The following is a 12,094-nucleotide window of genomic DNA, read 5'->3' as shown; positions in this document are numbered from 1 at the left end:
GGAGGGCGGGGGGAACTCAAGGCCTGCTTGATACGTCCGCCATTTTGGGCGCTTCGCTGATGGTGTCGGTGAGCGCGTTTCCCGCCTGAGCGCAACTAGCGGCGAGTCGCGGGCACCTCCAGGTAATGGGGGAGGGGGCGGCGGAGCGGGCTGCGGCGCGAGGTGCGCGGGGTGCACGGCGCGCGGGCGGCGGCGGCGGGGCCCCTCCGCCCGGCCTCGGCGGCGCGGGGAGGGAGCGTCCCGGCCCCCTCCCCTCCCCCCCGGAATTCGCCGTTCGGCGGCCGGGGAGGCGCTGCGCCGAGGCTCCTCGGCCCGTCCCCGCCCGCGCCTGTCAGCCGCCGGCTCGCCCGCCACGGGCCGCGGGGGCCCCGCCGGGCCGGGCGCTGGGGCGGGACGTGGGCCGGCGGCGAACTTTGCGCTCTCGTTGACGTCCGCGGCCTTGCGCGGCGGGCGGGCGTCCGGGGCGCGCCCCTAACCGGGCCGGGCCCCTCTCGGCTCCGCTCCGCGCCGGCCTGTCCGCCCCGAGCGCCGCCCGGGCCCTGGAGAACTTCTCTCGGCGCGGGCCCTGGAGCGTGTCAAGTTGAGGCGGCAGCTCGCCGGAGACTCGCGAAGCCCATTGTTGGACTCCGTTCTCCGGAAAACAAGTTCTGTGGGTTTCTGTTCATTCGCCGCAGTCATCGGAATACGCCAAAACCAGCTCGGAGTATTTAAATCTCCTTCCGAGCGATTTTTTGACTCCGGTGTTGCGACTCCAACGTAGACCTGGTCACGAATGCCTCCCTGGCGAATATGAGCGAGGGGGGTGGTCCTTCTTTCGGCTGCAAGGACCTCCCTCTTAAAGAAGCCCTCTCGCTGTTAACTCGGAGGGGGTCTCCTAGCTCCTGCTCGCTGTGATCACAACGGAGACTTGGTTGTAGGTGGACAGAATGAGTCCGTGGATGTACCTGTGTGTCCTGACGTTTCAACCTCAGAGTTTCGTGTAATTTTCTCGGTACTTAACAATTTCTCTGTGGGTCGGCTGGAGCTTTGTTTATGTTTTGCTTTTATGGGAGGAGCACTTGGTAGTTGTTTCCTTTCATCCTCACAGCACTTGTTAACGTGGCCATTGTCCTAGTTTGTTAATGTGAAGTTTACTTTGATTTTGTCCTCAAGGTCATGTTGCAGGTAGGCAGCAAGTGGGAAAGGGACTCCAGATTTCCAGCCACAGGAAAGTCTCCTAAGTGGTGGTGGTGGTGGTTGCGCTGTCTTGGCTCTCGAGTTAGATAGCCTGGATTCAGATCTCGGTTTCACCACTTCTAGCTCTGTGACCTTGGGCAAGTTACTCAGTCTCACTGCTGCTTCTGTAATGTGGGAATAATCATAAGTTAGTCGGAAGTAAATGCGTTAGTACGTGCAAAGCAGCTAGAAACGGTGCCTGGCACGAAGAATCAGCTTAGTAATTAGCGGCTGCTGTTAGTTTAAATTTGCTTCTTAAATGTTTAAATATTATTAGGAAGTCAGGTGAGTATTTAAGTCCTGGCTTTGGGTGACTGTCTTTAGAAAGTTCTGTATTTAGGAGTCATTTGGGCTGAGAAAATGAACTGGGACTTTAACTAGTTTTTTTCAGGAGAGGGGTGGTTGAAGAGTCATTTAATTACAAACGTTTTCTGGAGTAGTTAGTGGTGGTGCCTCAGAATTTTAAGAGATAGTTAAATAATGAAAAGCCCATCAGGACCCCAGTCGAATTCTGTTCCCACTGTACTTTTGGATCTTACTTAATCAGTGTGATTGGCTCCCAAATCAACGACTCCAGAGTTTCTCCGTGTACTCCTAGGTTCTTAGTGAGATTTGAAGGGTTACTGTGGATTGAGATACACTTCAGTGAAGATAGTTTGGGGAGTAACTCTTTCCTGGATGGACACTTTGGAAACTGTTTTGCATTTCAGTATGTGTGATCAGGGAGTCTAGAATATCTAACAAAATGCCATCCACTCAGTCACACACATGCTCACCATCTTTTAGTTCCTGCCCTGAGCTCTTCCCCCTGTACTTGAAACCATCCTTGCTCTTCCCCTGTATTACTTGTTTGGGACCTGGCCTGCTCTGTTGCACTGGGGAAGTGTTATTTTGATAGACTCAATCTTAAGTAGAGATGAGCATCTTGCTGGTGTAACTTACTCAAGAACAGAAAGAAGATTGTTTTAGATTAGAAAACTAGCTCTTGTGTAAGGTATAGCAAAACAAAAACTTGCTAGTTTCAGTTAACTACTTGGGAATTTGAGAATCAGACCACAACAGAAGACAAACAGGGATAAAATTAAGGCTTTAACAGAATGAGGTTGGCTTAGCCTCTTTAAGATACAGTTTTGCATCAGTTTGGTTCAGAGTTAATGTGCTTATTACAGATAAAAACATCTTTTTAAAAATACTGTTTGCAGGATTGGTATTTAGTTTATTTCTATGATAAACTTGTATCTTTCCATTTTATATTTTAGATATTTGAGAGCCTGTGAGTATACATTGGTCTAAAATTTTACAGTATTTTATTACTCTTAAGAATAATGATAGTGACAGTGAAGTTCTTCTAACCATCTGCTCAGCTGAAACGGCATTGTTTATTTCATAAAAAGCACAGGAAGCTGTGGTTGGTCTTCCTCAGAAGTCAAGATCTGAGCCCTGGTGTGGGCTGAGTAGTGTTCGCTACTTTTTCTTAGGTGAGATGGACAGAAAATACAGACCTGGCCTTTTGGTTTTAAGCACTTTTCTTATTTCTTTCCTTTCTTAAGGGAACCTCAAATGATTGGTTTTTGATTTACTCTAGATCAGTGGTTCTCAGCTGGGGGATGATTTTGCCCCAAAGAAACATTCGGCAATGTCTGAAGACACTTTTGCTTGTCACACTTGTGGAGTTGGTCACTGTACTGTTGGCTTCTAGAGGGTAGAGACCAGGGATGCTGCTAAACATCCTATGGTGCACAGGAAGGCACCCCACACCCCCCGACAGATGAATTCTCAACCCCAACTATCAGTAGTGCCGAGGGTGAGAAACCCTGGATAAATGCTACACTGGCCTACATTATAGTCATTTGGGATACTGTTTAAGACTGTGGGTGATTTAAGACCCCACCTCTAGAAATTTGTGATGAGAGTTTTAAAACCTCCCCAAGTGATACTGAAGTGCAGCTAAGTTTTGGAACCACTGTTCTAGACCACAGATTTTGGGGACTACTGCTGGGTCAAGGAATCCTTTGTGTTGTCTGTGAACTCTGTCTATACCTAGATCCTACCTTGGAGATTACTTAGTAGGGAAAGATATGTGTATTATTATTTTCAGATGCCCTAAGACTGAACTTTAAAAGAATTTTTAAATGAATTTGTTCTATAAAGTAATTGAGAAACTTATTTTTCTGTTGCTTTATGAGACTACATCCCATATTGTGCTGAAACTTAGCACTCTCAGGTATTTAGGTTGTCTGTGCTAAATAACCTCATCCTGCTGTGACTTTTGAGTTTTGTATCTTTTGCCCTCTTCCAGTCAGTCAGCTGTCAGTTCTGATTTTAGATGCCAGCTTCATCATCATCTTGAAGGCCTGTTTCCACAGAGCCCTGAATCAGTTTGCCAATTCTGCCCTTTGAAGACAAGAGAGAGGCAAGCTCTGTGCTTAACCTTTTAACACAGTGACTCTTTCTGGCTAGTAAAGGGGGCTCCTCTGTGCCCCAGACCCTGACCCAATTAGTCAAGTGTTTTTCCTCCTGGAGAGGTGAGGCGCAGTAGAAGAGAGAAGAGCAGAGGTCCTTTTCTCATACATACTTAGAATTTAGATGATCTAGTTTATTGAATGGAAGAATGTTAGTATAAAAACTATACACATTTTCAGCAACTGAATGTTAAAATCTGGACATATGAAGGGGAGAAGAGCAGGAAGGCACTTTCTAATCCTTCGTCCTTAAATTCAGCCTATGGCCATGTTGGAAATGACAAGTGACCACTCCAATCTTCTAATCTTCATTTATTTGATCAGCAGCTATATTGAGTCCTTACTCTGTCAGAAACTGTGTTAGGGATTCACTCACGAACAGGCACTTAAGGACTTGCAGTCTGTAGGGAAAGGCAGCTTTGACAAGCAAGATGATGTCCTATTGGCTGTGAGACCAGACAACACAGATTGTTAGACTTGTACATGATTTAAATAAGTTTGTGACTTTGTGAGAGGCCCTAGAGGCTTCAGAGGAAAGAGCTTATGTTTGTTGGTTGGGTGGTTAAGATTGCCAGAAGTTTCTTGCCGCGGAATAAAATTGTTACACTTTTGTTTTTCCTATGTATTAGTTACTTTCACTTGCCTCCTTGGTTTGGTGTGTCTTAAAAAGTAATGCTATTCTTCCCCAGCTGGTGAAGCTGTTTAGTAATGACAGACAGAATCTACCTCTATTGTCTTTGCTTCTTGTATGTTCGTCAGTCACTGGATCTAACTTGCACTGTTGACTGGTGCAGTGAACCTAGACATAGTGAGCACCCTTGAAATCGATGGTGCTTCCTGTGGGAATGGGTTTCCTCTGCTGCAGTCTGGGTCTAGGTTGACTGGAGATTTGTTTTTGTGGCCTTTTGACTTTGGCTTAGATTTAGTTGCCTTGGAAACCTCTTTCTTTCCCTTTCCCTCCCCCTTTATTTTTCTTTACCCGGAGAGAAGAGAGAGTTACTAGTCGGATCAATGCCCAGTTTGTTTCAGGTTTTGAATGGTTATGAACTGACATCTGGATACCAGGCAGATTGGCTAGATGGTAAAGAAGCAAGCAAAAGGGAATCTTGGCAGTACTTGAAAGGCTTCTTACCTTAACTAGGACACTTTTTTGTTACAGACTTGGCAAAGATCTGGGTTTGCTCTGAGCAGAGGAGGTTTACTACTTCTCACTTCTAGTTGACTAGTGTTGACCTGTTTTATTAAGTATTAGTGAAGACTACATGGTTGACTGATTTTATGCAAATAAAGTTTGATACTTTCTGAACATCTTTTTACTGATATAAGGAGGCTCTGATTTTGTACTTCTCAGCAACTCTGGAGAAAACTAGGGTATTATTAGCTCTAAAATTCTTACTGTGGGAATATGTATTGACTTAGAATGTTTTATGTGCCCCAGAGGCTGACTACCATGAAATCTGGTGGCCCAAAGAAAAGATGAAGGAAAGTTTTTTGGTTTTTTTGAAATGTTAGGAAGCAGAACTAAAAAGGCTGCAGAAAAATAAAAATAAAAAGGCTGCAGAAACAAAAGTATGACTGAATGTTGAGTCAGACTTGGAGAGAAAGCTGTGTGGATTGCTAGTCGGAGCCTTGAGTTCTATGTACCTGGTTGTAAATCCGAACTGTAATGCTGGTAACAGAGACACTGACAAGAAGAGAAAGGGGAGCTTGCCGGAGAATGTGTGTCCCCTGAGACCCTGATCAAGGCACGTAAGGCAGCAGGTACATTAGCCACTGAAGCACATTCCGGGATGGCTTCGCGTAGTCAGTAGACATTGGTGGACCTTGATGAAATCTGGGCCTTCAGTTCCCAGATGAGGCAGTGATGGGAGGAACACTGACAGATTGACTTGATTGGTTGTTTGGGGCTTCCTTTCATGAGAATCAGTGGTTTTGGAGCTGGAACAGAACTTAGAGGTCATTGATTATTAGAGAAAAATTTAGGTCGTGCTAGAGAATGGACCTGTAGGCAACAGGGAAATCTCAGTCCCTGGGTGGTTCCTTAGGGTTTTGGTGGCCCCACCAGACCATAATTCCACGTGTCATTTGTTTCAGTAGTGACATCACAGCTGAAGCTCACTGAGAGTTAAGAGTAAATGGTGAACTTTTTTTTTGTGGTATAGTACATGTCAGTTTTTGCCATTGTAGCAGATGAAGGCGTAGTGTCTCCTGGTTCTCTTTGTTGGTGTAGAGATACACAGGGTTTCTGTTGCCTCTGAACTGTGGACAGGTCTCACTTGCCTCTGTTGCCTGTGAGTGAGACCCTGTACCTTTCTGTTTAAACAACATCCTTTGAACGACCCCCACTCCTCTCCGCCAACTATGGACCTCTTGTCCTCGATTTATTATACTCCTAGATGGATACAACAGCTATGCATTTGGCACCTATTATTGGCATAGTCTTTTAAGCTAAGGGAGTTTTCACAGATTAATACCTGTTCTCTGTTCTCAATTTGGAGTGCCTTGTGGAGGTTAAGAGGGCACAGGATCTAAAATAGCTGACTTTGAGTTCTGGCTCCCAGTCTTCCAACTGTGTAATTATAATATTAGATGACATCTGTTTTTTAGTTTCCTTATCTATGAAATGAATATTAAATTTAAATTAAATAGCACAATGCCTAGCATGCAGTAGTATTTTAATATTGTTACTGTTATCAGTCTTCCTAATAACAATAGAAGTATGTTCAGAAATGACTCTAATATAAGTTGTAGTGGAATGCCCTAAAGAAGTGAAATGGAATACCATGGTATCATAGAGGACCTGAGAGGTCTAACTGCCTGCTTTGGGGAAGTATAGGGTGATGGTGACGTGGGTCAGGGGAGGTTATGGGGTTAGGTTTTCCCCCCACATTTAGATTATGTTACATAGATTTTACCTGTATAAGTGTGATAATATTTTCTTAGTGTGGTGAGAGAAGAGATCGTAAATTTTGTTTGCACTTTGCTTTCTAAAACATTCATCTTTAAAGTCTCTTTCCAGAGCTTACGACAGTATCAAAACTCTGCTTTGGAGTCCCTCATGTTACATAGAACCATCATTTTTCAATGTACTGTGCTTTTGGAGATAATCACACATGCCTTGCAGGACCCGTGTATTTTAGGAGATGATTAGGTCTTTTAAATTTTGCTCTTACTTTCTTTACATATTTCGCATTATAACCAGATGTTTTTCTGTAAAGGTCTAGTTGGTAAATATGTTAGGCTTTGCAGGCTGTGTGGTCTCTCTACTGACTCTGTTCTGCTGCTGTAGTGTGAAAGCCGCAGTGGGCAACATGTAAACAAATAAAGGTGTCTGTCCTCTAATGCAGTCTTATTTACAAAAACAGGTGATTCTGCTGGGTTTGGCCTGTCCTGCTGGAAACTATTTTTTATTTTAATTCTTAATGAGATTATGTATTCAAAGAGTATATACCAGCGTGTGTAGAGATGTTTAATGTTAAAACCAACAATCGTGTGCGCATTAACCAGCGCATTAAACAGAATGTAGTCACTGCTTTTGGCTCCCTGTGTGTCCTCCCCTGAACACTCCTCCCTTCTCTGACTTCCCCAAGGCAAGCACTACCCTGCACGTATCATTTTTGTTTTACTTTATGGTGTTGCCATCTGTGAATGTATCCATATATAATGTAACTTAATTTTTGCATGCCTTTATATAAATGCAATCATTTTGTTCTGTAACTCACCCACTCCCCTCATATTGTTTTTGAGATTAAGTTATTCAGATGTTTTGAGTTCTTATGTTCTGGGCACTAACACATATGTTCCAATGCTGGGTGTATTAGCAGTGAGCACAGAAGACATTGTCCCTGCCCTCTGGAACTTACGTGTTACTGAGGAAAGACAGTTAACAGGTCAAAGATACAGCAGTCCTGTGGTGAAACAGCTGGGAGCAGAGTCAGGCTGGGAAGTGGGTGGATGGCGGCTGTTTGCAGGTTGAAATGAGGTGGTCAGATTGGACCTTCCTGAGAGGGGCCCGTTGAACACAGGAGGTGAGGGACGGAGCCGAGCCATGTGGTACAGGTCGGGGTGCGGCAGGGGGGTCTGATAGAGTCCAGTGTATGTGAGGTGCTCAGAAGAATGGTACCTGTTGTGTTGGAGGGACAGGAGAGACCAGCCTGGCTGGAGGGAGAGCCGGAGGGAGAGTGGCAGGAGGCAGGTCACAGAGGGTAGCGATGGGGTGGGAGCCAGTCACACAGGCCATTGTTGGGATTTTGTCTTTTTTTTTCTGAATGAGATGGGAAGTCATTGTAGTGTTTTGAGCAGAGATGTGGCATGAGATCTGATTTATGTTTTTTAAAGGTCCCTCTGAAACTGTTAATAGCTGCCCAGGGCTGCCCAGGATCCAGCAGAACAGTAATGGCAGCTCGGACGAAAGTGAGAAGTGGTTGGTTGCTGGGTGCATCTTGAAGGTAGAGCCGACAAGATTTGTTGACAAATATGGAACACGGCTGTGAGAGCTGAGTGAAGGGTGACCAGGGATTTTTGCTTGCTGTGGAAGGTGGCGGGAGGCACGGGCTGTAAAAAGAAAGATCACCAATTGGGATTTGGACCTGTTATGTTCGTGAAGATTTTAGAGAGGGGACTGGAGGCATGTAGGATTAAGGTGTTTGAAGTTGAGGGGAGAGGTCTGGGTTGGCGATAAAAATGTGAGAGTCTTCAGTGTCTTGATGATACTTAAAAGTCCTAATGTTGAGAGGGCAGTGAGGAACGAGGGCTGTGTTGGCAAGGAAGGTGAGGAGGGGCAGCTCTGAGGTAGAGGAGAGCCAGGTGAGCCTTGCATCTTTGAAGACAAGGGCAGTGTTGTCATGGGAGGGAGTGGGGAGGGAGGACTGCACCAGGGCTCGCTGCACAGTCAAGTGCAGTGTGGGCCCAGGCTTGTCCTGTGGCTTTGGCAGCACACAAGTTGTTGATGATCTTGACAAGAGCGGTCCCTGTACGTGGGGCAGTAAAAGCCTGAAAGGAAGGGTCACTGGGGTAGAGAGGAGAGGACGGCAAACAGAGAAAGCCCTTTCGTGGGCACTTGTCATGATGCTGCAGGGAGATTTGGGACCCGGGGAAGGTTTTGTTGAGTGGCAGAAATTACAGCATTTTGTAACACTGGTGGGAAATGGTTCTGTACAGAGTGAACAGCTTGAGGAGGTGGGAGAAGGGGGCTCTTGCTGGGACCATGTCTTTGGGAAGGCAGTGGGCCCAAGTGATAAGTCCATAGGCTCTTCCTTGGTGAGAGGAGGGAGAGCAGAGTTGGGGAGCTGGGAGAGTGGGAGCAGCAACGTTTTCTTCTTTCCCTCTCAGTGAAATAGGGAGAAGCCACCAGTCAGTGAAAATGAGGGTGAGTAGGGGCGGGTGGGGTGTGAGGAGACAAGAAGGTCTGGAGTGTCCTATGGGAAAGTAAGCGTGTGAACAGATGAGCAGCACGGAGTGGCCTCCTGAGGGGAGCCATCCTGGGTTTAAAGTGAAAAGAGCAGTTGTGTTCTTTTTACTGGAAGCAGAGTAGGCAGTGTTGCAGTTGTGTGGGAGTTGTGGTTTTCTTGAAAGAAAAGTGGCAAAGCAGGAGAAGGTCAAGGGGGCGATTACAGTGGTGAGGTGCAGAATGGAAGCTGGGAAGGGAGGGAAGTGAGGCCATGCTGATATTGAGTTTTGTCCACATTGATGTGTGTGGCTGTAGTTTATTCATTTTCATGTCTGTGTTCTACTTCAGGCTGAATATCTCATTTTAATCTTTGTCCTAGCATTGGAGGATAGGATGGTTTCCACTAAACAGGCAGAGAGGCTTTGAACGAGTGCAAAAACAGCTCTCGAGGGAATAGGGCCTGGAGAGGATCGGAATTGCAGGGTAGCAGGACCTGTATAGCTTTCACTTCAGTGATGGTGCAAACTCTATTCCAAAATAGTTGGACCAATTTACCCTCCTACAGGCATTGTTGTTCTGCATCCTTATCAACTCCTGGTATTGTCAGACTATTATATTTGCCAATTTAGTGGGTGTCAACTTCCATCTCATTTTTAAATTAATAGCTTTATTGAGATATAATTCACATATCACTACAATTTACTCATTTAAAGCATAACATTAATAGGTTTCAGTATATTTACAAAATTGTATAATGATTACCACAGTCTAATTTTAGAACATTTCATCATCCTAAAAAGAAACCTTGTACCCATGAGAAGTCACTCTCCATTTCCATTTAACCCCTAGGCAACCACTAATGGACTTTCTATGGGTTTGCCTATTCTGGACATCTCATATAGGTGGAATCATACAGAATATGGTCTTTTGTGACTAGCTTCTTTCACTTAGTGTATTTTTAAGGTTTATCTGTGTTGTACCATGTATCAGTATCAGTACTTCTTTGAATTTGATTGCTGAATAGCATTCCATTGTATGGACATACCACATGTTATTTATCCATTCAGCAGTGATGGACATTTGACTTGTTTCCACTTTTGGACTGTTATGACTAATACTGCTGTGAGCATTTGTGTACTGGTCTTTGGATGGACATATGTATTTCTCTTGGTGTATACTTAGAGGAGTGGAATTGTTTGGTAGTGTAACTCCGCTTTTAACATTTTGAAGAACTACCAAACTATTTTCCAAAGTAGCTGTACCATATTACAGTCCCACCAACACTATATCAGGGTTCTAATCTCTCCATGTCCTTACCAACATTTATTATCTTCCATTAAAAAAAATTGCAGCCATCCTAGTGGTTGCGAAGTGTGGTATCTCGCTGTGGTTTTGCTTTGCCTTTCCTGAATGACTAATGCTGCTAAGTGTATTCGTGTGCTATTCGCTCTTTGTATGTCTTCTTTAGGAAAAAGTCTATTGAAATAATTCTATGCCCATTTTTATTAATTCATTTATTTCTTCATGGTTTCAGTGTTCTTTTTTTTCTGATTTCTTAATGAAGTTGAGCATCTTTTTGTCTGTTTGGATTTCTACTTTTGTGAAATACCTGTGTCTTATTTTTTTCTATTGAGTTGTTTGGGTTTTCTTATTTGTAGGAATTCTTTCATATTCTGGGTTTTATTGCTTATCTGTGTGACAGGTATCTTTTCTCCGTTTGTGACCTGTCTTTTGCTGTGTTTATGGGATTTTTTAAAAAGTGTTTCATTGAAAGCATGGAATAAAAGAGCAAAAAAGGGTCTTAATATCTTCTAATCTTTTTTCTAGTCCTTATACTACCCAGGTGGAAGAGGAAATAGATTTTTGGCTTTTAAAAATTAAAAAAATTTTTTGTTAGATTTATTTTTTGGTTACTTCATAGTTTTTGTTGCTGTTGTAAATGATGTTTTTAGGTTAAATTTTCAATTTGCTGGTAAATGGAAATGCAGATGACTTTATATGTGGCTCTTATATTCAATAACTTCTCTAACTTAGTAATTTTCTCATGGACTTCTTTTGTGTAGATAATCGTCTCACCTTTGAATAATGACAGGTCATTTCTTTCCAGTCCTTTTACTTTTTATGTCTTACTTTCATCTTACTGTGCTGCTTCCGGGCAGCCATCACCAGTGGGCAGTGTGAATGGTAATGGCAGGCCTCCTTGTCATGTTCCTGGTTTAAAAGGAAAATGCTTTTATTTTGCATCATTAAATGTGTGGATACTTTTTTATTTTCTTAACAAGTTGACGAAGATTCCTTCAATCTTTGTTTATGGAGAATTTTTTAAAAGTCACAAGCAGGTATTGAACTTAATTGAATGCATTTTCTACATTTATCGCCATGATGCTAATACAGTTTTCTCCTTTAATCTGGTGGCGTGAAAAATTGCTCCCAAAGGAGCAGTTAACATTGGAATTAACTTTATACTCCTGGGATAAATCCAGCTTGATCATGACATACTCTTTAAAAAAAACAAAAAACTTTTGTCTTGTTTTCTTTTTGTCATGTATTTTTGGTGTTTATTTTACTTGCTAATATCTTAGGATGTAAGTATCTATGCTCATTGGTAAGATTGGTCTCTAATTTCCCTTTTTTTGTATCAACCTTGATGAATTCTGCTTTCAGGTCTAATAAAATGTTATTCTAGTCTAATAAAATGAGCTGTAGTATTTCCTCCTTTTTATTCTCATAGAGAATTTATGTGTAAAACTGGAATTGTCTGTTCCTTCAGTGTTTGTTTAAACTTGCCTGTAAAACCATCAGGGCCTGGTGTTTTCTGCCTGAGATTTTAAAATTATTGATTTGGTTGCTTTAATATTTATAGGATAATTAGAGTCTTTATTTTTTCTTGAGTCACATTTGGTAATTTCCATTTTTCTAGATTTTATTTTGTCTGCATTTTCAAATATATTGGCAGAAAATTCTAATTTCTTATCTTTTGAATCTACCTGATTTGTAATTAATTACTGATGTTTATCTTCTGAAAAGG

The 12,094-nt window shown here is 43.1% G+C and overlaps 1 protein-coding gene across 20 annotated transcripts in view; it reads left to right on the top strand.

The window, feature by feature from the left end:
• The window catches only part of PPP6R3 (protein phosphatase 6 regulatory subunit 3), a 114,642-nt gene continuing 102,548 nt past the window's right edge, over positions 1–12,094 (top strand). For 9 of the 20 annotated variants that reach the window (XM_031448393.2, XM_064492046.1, XM_064492044.1 and 6 more), the window contains exon 1: positions 11–122. The gene's annotated coding sequence lies outside the window, so the exon portion shown is untranslated. Of the gene's footprint in view, positions 123–610; positions 992–12,094 lie in introns of those variants that run through there. The other 11 variants (XM_064492047.1, XM_064492045.1, XM_064492043.1 and 8 more) reach the window with 5 other exon arrangements.

This window comes from Camelus dromedarius, chromosome 12, assembly GCF_036321535.1.
Source record: "Camelus dromedarius isolate mCamDro1 chromosome 12, mCamDro1.pat, whole genome shotgun sequence".
In the NCBI taxonomy this organism is placed as follows: domain Eukaryota; kingdom Metazoa; phylum Chordata; class Mammalia; order Artiodactyla; family Camelidae; genus Camelus; species Camelus dromedarius.
This window is presented reverse-complemented; position numbering and strand designations above follow the sequence as displayed.